This window comes from Cibotium barometz, chromosome 7 (assembly GCF_041138505.1).
Source record: "Cibotium barometz isolate CiBa-2024 chromosome 7, ASM4113850v1, whole genome shotgun sequence".
Lineage (NCBI taxonomy): Eukaryota > Viridiplantae > Streptophyta > Polypodiopsida > Cyatheales > Cibotiaceae > Cibotium > Cibotium barometz.
This window is the reverse complement of record NC_141052.1, coordinates 22,810,430-22,824,011: the sequence shown is the minus strand read 5'-3', so window position 1 is coordinate 22,824,011 and position 13,582 is coordinate 22,810,430. Positions and strand designations below refer to the sequence as shown.

The 13,582-nt window shown below is 38.2% G+C and overlaps 1 protein-coding gene across 17 annotated transcripts in view; it reads left to right on the top strand.

The window, feature by feature from the left end:
* Positions 1-13,582, top strand: part of LOC147636790 (uncharacterized) — an 89,594-nt gene that overhangs the window by 64,705 nt on the left and 11,307 nt on the right. The window contains exon 4 of one of the 17 annotated variants that reach the window (XM_086800336.1): positions 10,968-13,581. The exons of the other annotated variants lie outside the window; for them this stretch is intronic. The gene's annotated coding sequence lies outside the window, so the exon portion shown is untranslated. Of the gene's footprint in view, positions 1-10,967; position 13,582 lie in introns of those variants that run through there. 17 annotated transcript variants of the gene reach the window in all.

The following is a 13,582-nucleotide window of genomic DNA, read 5'->3' as shown; positions in this document are numbered from 1 at the left end:
ATGGTATTCTTGGAATGGATTGGCTAAAATAAAAAAGGGTGGAAAAATCCCATTCAAGGATGCCATAAAGGAAGAAGTAGTCAATGAAGACTAGCACGATCTCAAGGGTCATAAGTTTTATATTTGGGATAGCAATCAAAGACTCAAATCATGGATGCAATGCATACAAGAATGTAAGTTAATGCTTTCACATTGAATGAGTTAAGTTAATAATTTGATTCTCTTTTATTTCTCCTTATAATGAGTTAGGTTTGTAGGTTATGAGCATGTACCTCAAATGTACATGAAGGTTGTTTGCCACTTCATCGATGTGGAGAAAAGAATACAGGGTGAATTGTTGTTGGCTTTGAGAGTCACTAATGATGAGTAGGTGCCTCAGTCTCACTTTAGTTTTTATTGCTTGTCACATACACAAGTATTCATATTTTAACATTTGGTATAGGATTACTCGTGCCCATGTGGCACCCTCATTTGCACATGAGGTGTTCCTCTTTCAAAAGTTCGGTTTGGCATATAAGAAATCTTTTTTGGAGCAGTTGATAGATGAGGAAAGGCATTGGGTTGAAGTTGAGATGTCTCTAGAGCATAGGCATGGCCCTACTGTATGGTATAATGCACTAGCTAATTGTCCTTACTCTAGTTTGGAAGATAAAATCTTTATTGATATTGTTTTGATCATGGTTCCATTTCACTTCCATTATTACAACTCATGTTTATTTCCATCCTACATAGGAAGAGTTCTTTGAATCATTGAAAAGGCCACTTCAAAGTTGGATAGGGAAAGTATGACACTCGAGGAGTTCACATATGCTCATATCAAAGAGGCTAGAGGGGTGGAGAATGTCTTTCAAGACAAAACATACAAATTGTTGCAGATTGCAAACCCTACCAAAAATGGTGATGCATTTTTCCAATTCACTTATGCATATGATTGGAACAAGAAAAATTATCTAGTGAGGGACAAGATACTCACCCTTGCTCAGTCTAGAGCCTGATAGGTGAGATTGGAGGGTTAACATGTGGTGCTTATGTTTGTGTTATGTTTGTCATGTTTTTTCCCAACAACATGCGATGGTCCATTTTTGTTTGTTGTGATGTTGCAAGAAATCTACCATTTTGCACATGATGATTCAAACTAATGTGAAATATGAAGGTTACATTAGAAATTTTCGAGGAGGTTTTGAGATTGCGCAAAATTGAAAACCTATGTCAAGAAGGACACATATTGGCATTGCATGTGTGAAGAGAGTCTAAGTATTATTTGAGGTCTTATTAGAGACATTAATATGAGAGGCTTGTTGCTACTTGAAGGTTTTGTGGAGCGGTTAAATGATGAAAGGGATAACCATGTAGAAGATGCCTTCCTTGACATTGTAAGAGATATGAAGCCCATGGGTGATACATCTAAGCAACTAGAGATTCAACTATTTACTAAGAGAGGATTGTGTATAGGTAAGGGGTGTTTTAGTTTTAAGGGGTGTTTTAGTTTTCCATCATGCTCTAGGTCTCTTCTTTATGCATCACTCTAATTGACATGTATGCTAGGTGAGTGGGTACATTACTGAGGGCCTTGAAATTAAATTCATGCCCTCCACAAATCTGATTATGGGCTAACCCCAATAGTGTGGAGTGCATGTATCCTCAACGCTTTTAGAAGCATGATGTTTTGAGGTGGGATATGAATCTATGCCCTTGGTGGTTAGACTATCCACTTCGAATGAGGCATTCATCCGAAATGAGCTCTATGCCCATGAGTAACTCTGTCTCAACTAAATCTCATTATGTATCTATGGTGGGTCTTGTGCTTAATCTCGTCTACATTCCTCATTAGATTTTTCATACATCCATCATGATTTTACTCCCTCGTGAGAGTATAAACCCATTGAGGAAAAAGGTTCAACAATGATGCAATGACCTATGATTGACCACTCAAAGCATGGAGTGGTAACATGGGTGTAGGAGCACCATCCATGAGCGGAGAAGGGCAATATTTTCATGAAATCTTGTTAGCTTCTAATTCTTGTTTAGTATGAGTTAATTGTGATTTAACAATTCATATTGGTCTATATACCATGGCCCCCTTTTCACACATACTTATTAATGTTCACCCTACTTGGCCTTTGGCCCATAAGCCTATCTCCCTCACTTACATTTGACCCCTTGGCCTAATACAACTTATGCTTGGCCCTTGGCCTCCTATGTACAATTTCTATCCACACACCTCTTCATTACAAACCATCCCCACCCAAATATGTTTCATCCTGAAAACATGCACAGAGTAAAACCATAGTATGGATGGTTTGCATAAGCATCAAAATGAACAACTTCACACTTCTTTGCCAAAACTATACAAAAGAGCATGATTTGAGCCTTTGAGACCTCCAAAACTTTGTGTAATGCTGCCCAACTCACTGTCAATCATGTCTAAGAAGTGTATATATCAATTGCATCCATTTAAGCCTCTCTTATGCCTCGTAAATAGTAAATTACAACAAGCTGTTTTTCACTGTTTTGACTCAAAAATCCACCTTAGATATATCAAAAAGGTGTTCCATCCCCTCCAACATAGAGGTGTTCTTCTATATTGCTTCATCTTAAGGAAAACCTTTGACAAGGTATTCACGAAAAGTGTGGTTGCGTAACACCTTCTCTCTTTCTCCTCCTAACACCTTCTCTGGAATGTACTCCACCATGCTATATTCACTCATGGGTGGAAGCTCATCCAATACTTGCACCTCCCCAGCCTAACACAAACCTTCATATGTGATACATGAAAGACATCATGTATCCTTGTAGTAGATGGAAGTATCAATTGATAAGCCACTTCTTCACAAACCCTTCTCAATACTTTGTATGGCCCAATTTAATGGTGTGCAAGCTTTGTGTTGGTACTACCTTTGAGAGATCCATATCGAGTCTTAGGTGTTGTCAAGAACACAAAGTCCCCTTCTTTGAATTCCAATGGTCTGCGGCGGCGATGTGCATCTTCATAATGCTTCATCTTCTCTTGAGACTTCTTGATGTTCTCTTTGCATGTTTGCAAAAGTGTTTGCGTTCTTTCCATTTCCTCCCTTACATGTAGATTTGCATTCTCTTTCTTGAATTCTATGATCCGTACATGCACCTTGTAGCCGTACATAGCCTTACAAAGCGACATTACAATACTACTATGATAGGTGTTATTGTAGGCGAACTCTTCCAAATGCAACCAATTATCCCATGCATGTTGCGTTTCATAGAAATAGTTCCTCAAGTAAGTCGTCTCAAGCCACTTATTGACCCTCTCGATTTGACCCATCGGTTTCTGGGTGATAGGTTGTGCTAGGAGTCAACTTGGTACCCATGCTATCAAACAATGTACGCCAAAATGTGCCAATGAACTTCACATCTCCATCACTGACTATTTTTTGAGGCATACTATGCAACTTGAACACATTTTCCATGAATTGGTGTGCCACCATAGATGTCGAGTGTCTCACTTCTGTTGGTACAAAATGGGCAACTTTTGTCAACAATCAATCAACCACCACATAGATGCTATCCCATCCCCTCTTGGTAGAAGGCAAGCCAGGCATTGAATCCATAACAATATGCATACATTACCCTCCGGAATAGGTAAGAGCTGAAGCAATCTATCGGGCTTGTGTGTGGTATCCTTGTTGAGTTCACAAGGCATACACTTAGCAACATACTCTTTGAATTCCCTACATTGACCTTTCCAATTGAATCTCTTTCTTATGCCATTGTAGGTTTTGAAAAAACCCAAATGTCCCACCATGGGATTAGAATGCATCTCATCCACCATGACCTTTTTCTTGAAGGATGAGTGGGGTATAAGATACACCCTTTCTTTGCGCGATAGAGGATACCATTTTGTAACCGAAAATGAGGTAAATCATAAAAACACCATGCTGTTATTTTTGCACTATTTGTGAAGCCTCATAATCAAGTATGTATTCCTCTTGAATCTCCTCAATCCAATCATTATGCACTTCTGTGATGTCTGATATAATGAACATGCCCATATTCTAGAAAGTGAATTTGCCACCACATTTTCCTTTCCCTTTATATATGTGATCTCAAAATCATATTGCTGAAGGGTAGCCAAACACCTTCTTTGCTTAGGTGGTGAAAGATTTGATTGTGATAAGAATAATTAAAGAACCCTATGGTCACTTTGCACATAAAACTTTCTTCCATAAAGATAGTGATGGCATTTCTTGATTGCATGTAAGATTTGGTCATGCACATGCATCCCCATATCCTTGTCATCAAGTTTGTGGACTTCATAAGAAATTACCCCATGGTCTTGATACAACATGGCACCAATGCCTCTTCTACATGTATCTGCTCTATTAGTGAAAGGCTTGGAGAAATCCGAGCATATCAAGATAGGTGCCGTAGTAAGCATTCTTTTTAGCTCACCAAAACTCTTTTGTGCTGTAACATCCCAAAAGAATGCATCCTTCTTCAACTTATCCATCAAAGGAGCTACTATATGTGCATACTTCTCACCGATCATAAAATGCTGAGAGACCTAAGAATCCCCGCACTTGAGTGAGATTGATGGGAGTAGGCCAATTCTTCACACATTCCACCTTCTTGGGATCTACCTTTATGCCATCAATGTGTACAATGTGACAAGGTATTCCACCTCCTTTTCCATGAATGTACACTTGGTTTCTTTAGCATACAATTGGTTGGCTCTCAATGCATCAAATACTTCCTTCACACACATGAACTCAGTAAGTGCTCCTTTTAACTCTTTCTATACACCAATATTTCATTAAAAAAACACCAATACAAACTTGAAGAGGAATGGTTGTAGCACTTTGTTCATCAATGCTTGAAAATGAAGGAAAATGGAGGTAATGATGCATTTATGGGGGCAGATCAAAGCATATGTATGCCATTAGTGATGGGTGATTAAGAATATGATTAAAATGAGACTAAGCTAACACACAAGCATGCGGAGGGCATGAATCAAATACGAGAACTGATTTTTCACTCCCAAAGGTGTCGTTTTATAGGCCAAGAGTACATCCTTGAATATAGGAGAGGTGCCCTAATTTTAGGAGAGATGGAGAGATGGAGAGGAATGTGGAGAGGTAGAGTTATTGTAGGAGAGGTGGAGTGAATGTAGGTGGGCACTGCCTCAATTTTCTCCCTGATTCTCTACAGAGGAGGGTGCCCTCTTTTCACCTCTTTGACTAGACTCTTGTGCCTTTTACAATGTTGTAGTTACATGGATAATAACCTTTGAACCTTGGGTTTTAATCTTGTCTTTATGTTTGGGTTATTTCCAACACCCTCCTATAATCCAAACATGAAAACAATGACTTATAACTGACTTTGCCTAACAACAAATCCTCCTTGATACATTGAGATAGAGAACCCCCTTAATCACAACATAGGGTACATAGGGTGTGTGTACTCTTCTCTTACAAACTTCAAGGCATGGATTAACAACAATAAGTGGGTATACACAACAAAGAGTTAAGCAGCCAGCAACACAACAAGAATTACTCAACAACTAGTGCTCCCACAGACATAAGGCATAGCCAAATATGACTTAGATAATGTTTTAAAAGGCATAAGAGTCCTCTACATCTTCACACACTTGAGCAAGGTTGGTTTCTTCTACAACAGTGTTGACTTTCTTCTTTCCTTTCTTCTTGTCCTTGAGATAGCATCTTTAAGATGAGTGATTTGTCTTTCCACAATGCACACATGGATTGTTGGTGAAGCAGTCGTTAGTAAGATTATTTGTTCTTCCATAGCTTGCACACTTTTTCTTCATATTGTTAGAGGAGACAACATAGGCACCTCTAAAGTCATCTTTGACAAGTTTCTTCTCTTCTTCTTGCAAAGAGTTAATCACACTTTCCAAAGAAGGAATGGGTTACTTCTCTTTAAAGCATAGTGACTATTTGATTGAAATTTGAAGGCATAGCCTTTAACAATATGGCAATGACATCTTCTTCATATACTGGAGCCTTCACATACACAAGTTAAGTCAAAGACTCTTAAGTCTCTTGATTAGTAAAGCCACGCCTTCACTATATTCCATTTTAAGCTCATACAATTGAATTTTAAGACTAATTTTGGAGTGTTTAGCCTTAGCATTAAATATCTTTTCAAGTGTGTCCCATGCCATTGCAGTAGTGTTATCATCATCAATGTAATGAATGTAACCATCATCAAGTGTAGTGATTATGATGCCCAATGCTTGCTCATCTTTGGATTGCAATGCAATAGTGGTTTCTATAATATAATAACAAAATTTTCATCTCCATCAGCAGGTTGTGGTTTTACAAGACTCCATAGATTCTTCTTCATTAAGTACCCCTTAATTTTGGTTTGCCAGGTGTGGAAACCTTGGCCATTAAACTTATCTGGCATTTTAGATGAAGCCATGAGAAGTTCTTACCATTGAGATAAACCTAGGGCAGTGTATAATCTCCTACAATTGTGATTAATGTAAGTAATTATCCCAAAACCCCAAATACATTGAGATAAGCACCATGTTTTGTATATGCAAAAAACTATATGGCTTTGGTGGGTACAATTAGGGGTAGAAAATGAGAGTAAGAGTCAAAATTGTTTACATAAACATCAATAGAAACTCTCTAATGTTGGGTTAGACCAAGAAATGGTCACTAAACATTTTAATTATAAAGATTAATTGCTTGTTTTTCTGAGGTAAGTTCAGTGTTGGCATGTGCGGGGGGTACTCTGATTTGGAGTGCTCAAATGGAGTACCAACAAATAAGAAGGGAAACTTGAAGTGAGGCTATATAAGGCTTTAGAAACACATGAATTAAATATTTAAAACTTGAATGGATAAAAAGACCAAGTATTTAAAGATTAATTGAACAAATCAAGAAGTTCTTCTTATTGTGGTATTCTGTAGAAAACAGTCGATTGATAATATCCCTTGTGTAGCCTGTGTGGTTGATCCTTTTGAGAACCCTTTTAGGGATACAAAAGCCCCCAAACAATTCCTCCAATGACTCAGGGATACAAAATCCCCCAAACAATTCCTTGAATGACTCACTCTATAGTGAGTTCTGGACTCTGCAAGCCAACGGTGTCGATTTTTTAAAAATGCACAAATCTGCTGCACCGCATGACGTTTTTGAGCAATTAAAGAGGCTCGACTATGTGCCATGATGTGATGAGAAAGCGCCTAAAATTTTAGATCACCAAAATATTAAGTGTACATAGAGATCAAAGCCCACCAAAGTAGTAATAAAATCTTAATGATCTATTCATAATGAATTATGTTGTAAAAATGATTAGAGAAGTGTAATTACGGTACCAAGGGATCGCCTAACTCTGATACCATGAAGTAAAATGGCAGTAATGATGAATTTATGGTGGATCAAAGCATATGTATGCCATTAGTGATGGGTGATTAAGAATATGATTAAAATGAGATTAAGCTAATCATACAAGCATGCAGAGGGCATGAATCAAACACGAGAATTGATTTTTCATTCCCAAAGGTGCCTTTTTATAGGCCAAGAGTACATCCTCGAATATACGAGATGTGCCTTGATTTTAGGAGAGATGGAGAGGAATATGGAGAGTTGGACTGAATGTAGGTGGGCACTGCCCTCTATTTTCTCCCTGAATCTCTACAGAGGAGGGCATCCTATTTTCACCTCTTTGACTAGATTCTTGTGCCTTTTAAAATGCTGGTTACAACGATAATAACCTTTGAACCTTGGGCTTTAATATTGTCTTTATATTTGGGTTATTTCCAACAGAAAAGTGGTGAGTGCATTACATAGCCTAAACGACATCACCATGAAATGATAGAGACCTCTTTCAGGATGAAATGTCATCTTGTGCTCATCCCCCACTTTTCATTCTTATTTGGTGGTAATTGGACTGCAAGTCAATCTTGGTGAAGAACTTGGCACTCTTAAATTCATCTAAGAGATCATCAATTCTTGGGATTGGGTACCTATTCTTGATGATGATTTTATTAACATCCCGATCATCTATGCACATTCTAAAAGTCTCATCCTTCTTCTTCACCAATAAAACGGGCGATACAAATGATGATTGACTCGGTTCCACCCACCCTATATCTATGAGCTCTTTAACTTGCTTTGCCACTTCATCTTTCTCCACTTTTGATAATCTATGCAGAGGTTTATTGACCAGCCTTGCATTAGGATCTAACTCAATGGCATGATCTACCTCCCTCATTGGTTGCAAGCACTTGGGCATATGGAACACATCTTCATACTCCTTAAGCAGCTTCTCCATGACCACATGTGTAACTTTGCTCTCTTTCTCATTATCCTCATGTTTACAAAGCTAAAAAACGTACATATAGCCACTCTTTTTCAATTCTCTCTTGAAGTTGAGTTGTGTGATATTGATCAAGGTTAAATTTGAGGTGCCAAAAACCATGCAATGTAATGGTCTCCTTTCCATGCATAAACCTCAAAAATCCTTGTTGCAAATTCATAGAGAAGGCTCCAAGATTTGATAGACAATCACACCGCAAAACCATTTCAATCGACCCCTAGCACCAACAATTCAGCTTTGCAAGTGTAATCCTTTGAGAGCATCAATTCCACATTTCTACAAATCATTATGAAATCCATGTTATCCTCGTTTGCCACTTCAACTTTTCTCTTCATTGTTGCTAATTCCTTCGAGTACAACTTGAGATTTCGCAGTAAATTATAGTTCACAAAATTGTGTGTGCTACCGCTGTCCACCAACACAAATGCAATCCTTCCCTTGACCGTAGCCTTGAATCTCAATGTATGTGACCCTTTGCAACTAGCATAGGATTTGTTGGATATGGAACAAAGAGTAGAATTGTGTCCATATGCAGTTGTAGCACCCAAAGTATGTAGTAAGCCATCATTGTAATAAAAAAGATCACCAAGAGAACCATTGGGATCAAAAGGAAACTCCCCTTCCAGGTCTAAATAATGGTCGGCATCCACAAACTCATATGGCTCATCAAGTGGCTCTATTTCTTTGTCCTTAGTCTCATCCACCACTTTTGACTAAACCATATTAATTTTGACATTGCAGGCTTTGCACTCCTTCCAATGCTCTTTGTGATACTTTCCACCACATTGTAGTATAGGTTTTTGTCCCTCATTTGATTGATGCGGTCTTCCCTCACAAATTTGGTCTTGGTAACCCCATCATTGGTTGGATTTTCACCCACTTGTTGTGAAGGCTTTTGAGAAGTATTCTCACTTTTGAAACCACCCGTAGTGTATGGTTTGCCACCACTACCATAGATGGTAGGAAATTTAGGTACATTGGGAGTGTTAAAAGGTGGCTTTGTGAAAGCATTTGACCCATAATCTCGCCGATGATTCACCCATGTATTTGTATACTTTTCCTCATATACCTTGACCAAGATCATTGCATCCTTGAGAGCTGTTGGTCTTTGTGCCTTCATATCCATTCCAATTGCATTCTTCAAGCCCTTGATATACTTCACTATTTTAAACTCTTCACTAAACCATTCAACATGAAGCATAAGTTCAAGAAACTTATGTGTATATTTCTTCACACTCAAGTATCTTTGTTGTAGATTTGTTGTAGATTGTCTCATTCACAAAACATTTTATCTTTTTGCATCTTGGAAGTGAATGCTTCTCTCATATCTGCCTTGAATGCATCCCAACTTGTGACCTCATAATTTTGTGATTGGAGATGCATCCACCATGCATGAACATACCCTTCCAAGTGTAAGGTAGCAAAGTAAACCTTTGCTTTCTCACTTCAAGGGTTTATCTCAAAATAGAGATCCAATTTGTTCACCCACTCCTCAAAGATGTCATTGTAGTACCTTCATCACCACTAAACTTTGAAAGGATAATCTTTTACAGCCTTGGTTCCATCTCCATCCCCATGATGGTCACCATGCCTATGCATAGGCTCATCCATATAATCATTTTTATCCTCAAACTCACCAACAAGATCTTCCTCAACAACATGAGGTCTTGAAGCATCACCTCGATGAGTATTCCCCTTGAATGGAACATGACCATCACTCCTTGGGAATTTTGAGCCTTCATTCCTTGGGTTTGGAAATGCATGAACCTTTCCTTTGCCTTCATTTGGTGTGTACGGAAGCATTGGGTTGCACATAGCACCATAAGTAGAATGAAAACCTAGGTGATGGTTCTCTTTGTCTTCAACATGAGCTTGTCACTGAACATTATGAGATCGTGCACCCTTATCTTCATCCTTTCTCTTTATGTCATCATGAATGCCCCTAATCTCTTTCATTATTGGTTGCATCATTCTTTTAACAAGTGGTTGCATCATGGATTCCATCCTGCTTTCTCATCATCATCATCATTTGTAACATGTCATTTGTCATAAGCGGGAATCACGGGGGTGCGTTTTCTCCTCCCAATTTATTTGATGCATTGGCCACATTTTCAAAACTTGGCCCCATTTTCACATTATTTGTCTTATGTGTCATATTTTCATTGTCGTTGTCCCCTTGTAAACTCATGTCCTCTTCATCAATCACCTCTACATGATATTCATTCACCATTTCCCTGTCTTCTCTTATATCTTGAAGTCCCATCGCTTGCTTGGATGGATGCCCCTTGGCATAATGGCTAGTAAAAGGTTCAAATGGTGTCAAAAATTGTTGATCTAGGGCTCTATGGATAGCTCTTGTTGCATTGTATCCAAATATTCAATAACAAAAAATGTTAAGATAGCCCTAATATTCTTTGTTTTAGGCTTTGTACAACATTGCTGAAAATAGTAATTTGGCTCCAAAACCCTAATATGAAGTTAGAATTTTTTCGGCAATAGATTTTGGAAAGATCTTAAGTGGTACTATCCCTAAACAAAAATCCTGTTGCTTGACTCAAAGTGGAAGTATTCTCTGTTTTGACTTTTGTGTGTTGACCAAGCATGCAGTACCTAATTCCAAATTTTTTTGTGTCATTTGGTAGGTCTCAGGGAGTACTATAAATATATCCAATCACTTTTTTGAACCTTCAAAACCCCTTGGACTAAATTAGGGTTTTATGAATCTAGTGAAACCCTAAATAAGGCCCACTTCTGGTATTTGATTTATGCAATCATTAGCTTGTTTCAAAGCTCTGGAGAAGAAATTTGTAATGCAATGTAGAGACCTTGTCACTTGCCCAAAACCCTGATGATTGAATTAGGATTTTTATTACATCCACACATGAATTTCTGAGCAAAATCGAACAGCATCCCCTTTGAAATTGGGAAAAATCTCAATGTAATGAAGTGTTACAACACTCATGCACTCATTGCCAAATTGCCCTAATGTCCAATGAAATCCAATTGCATGTGAATTTGACCATTGTAAGTGTCTTTTTGCATGCCAAAATCATTGCATAATTGTCCCAATACCTCACCCATGCATCATTTTGCCACAAGATTTCTCTTGATATTGTCTTGAGGATGTACGTCGGTGGAGCATGTTGAAGCTTTTCGATTTCCCCGGCCAAGCTCTTTACCCAAGTTTACAATCCAAGGGAAAAGTTTTGGGCCATTTCTTCCCCACCATGTACCTTAATCCCTCACCGTATCACTTTCCTATGGCACTCATGGCACAGTGAGTTCAAGACATGCTCCCCACGGTCTCTCCTCCATATATCGGGGTACCCTCACACATCACTAGTATGCTAGAAATAGAAGGTGTAATGCAAAGTGATGTGGAGAGTGAATGAACTATTTAAACAGGTGGTGAGATCACTTACAAATTGATTTTAAGCATGACTCATGCTTTTACAATTGTTCATACATTCAAGTATGTACGCATGCACCATCAATCATCACTAATGATTCAACACATCCAAAGTTAAATCTAATAGTGATTAGAAATGAAATTTCTCAAAGCCTTTTCTTTGATGCTTACCATTAATAATCTTAAAATCCCCTTCATAGCATATGTTTGCCAAGATTTTTGCACATTTGGCATACCATTTACATGCATTTGAGAATTTGAAGCATCCAATAAGCAATAGCAAGGTAAATAATGCTTCCAAAAGCTTGAAATAAACCACAAGGCTTCACAAGAGGATGAAAATGATTCATTCTTAGCAAAATCCAAACTTGAGAGCAATGGTTGATTAATTGGCCATTTGGTAAGAAACTTTGTTTAATTATGTCATCATTAATTGGTTCGCTTGGAAGAAAACCCCAAATCTCAAGTGTAGATTCAAGAAATCCAAGAAATCAATCAATTGATGCAATAAAATGTTTATCAATTGTTCAAATGTTACCAAGAAGCCACAATATTGAATGTTGGTTGCTAAATGATCTTGCCTTGATGAAAAACATGGGCCTTGTAGCCTTTTGAAGAGTCCATGGCCCTCAAATCTAATGAAATAGGTCTCCAAGATGGTAGAAACTGATAGAAGACGCCATTGCTAAGCTTAAGAAAGCATTTAAGTTTGTATTCACACTAGAATGGAGTCCCACTTCAAGAAAATGGCACCCTTCTCTATAGAAAATGGGCACCCTTCTCTATAGAAAATGTCACCCTTCTCTATAGAAAATGGGCACGGCCTATTGTTGCCTCTCTAAACCATAGATTAGGAGCTAATTATGCTAAATAGTATCCCCCTAATGTTGCCTAAATGATAGTATTCAAAGGTGAGATGATGCAACCAAGAGCGATGATGAAACGTGGGTTTCCTTCAAGCACATAAGGGCTGGAAATTTATCTAGAAAACCATGGTAAAATTCTGGAGAAATAGGATCAATAGGAAGCTCTGATACCACTGCAATGAACTATGATTGACCACTCAAATAATGGAGTGGGAACATGGGTTTAGGAGCACCATCCATGAGCAAGGAGAAGCCTTAGGGCAAGATTGCCAAAAATCTTGTTAGCTTTTAATTCATGATTAGTATGAGTTAATTCTGATTATAGTTCACATTGGCCTATATACCATGGCCCCCTTTTCACACATACTTATTAATGTCCACCCTAGTTGGCCTAGGTCCCTCACTTACACTTGGCCCCTGCCCTAATAGAATGTATGCGTTTGGCCTTTGGCCTCCTATGTACAATTTGTCTCCACAGTCATGTGTCCACCGCTTCATTACAAACGCTTCATTACAAATGTGAAGAAAGACATTAGGGAAAATGTGGACTCATTTTTGGGCCCTCTAAGAAATGCCAAGTCATCATTCTATTATGAAAAGGGGGATCATGGATAACTCTATCCATAGTACCTCAAAACTATGTCATGTAACGTATCATTGGAAAGATCTTCATGAGAGGATTCTAACACACCAACCTTCGACGAATTTGGAGTTTTTATGCTCAAGTTATGGCCTTCCCACCAAAAAGTAACCTCAAAATTTCCGTAGTCTCACCCTCATTGGTCCTTATGGAATATTCCCTAGAATCTCAAAGAGATTAAAAGGCCCAAAAGTGAGTCCAAATTTTCCCTATTGGAACTTCGGGTGGTCACTTATGCACCAAATTTATTTTCCATTTCTCTCGGACCATATACTTGTGTTTTGTTCAATTTATTGTCATTTTTAATGATACAAGAGTTGAATAATTAAGACATCAAAGGGA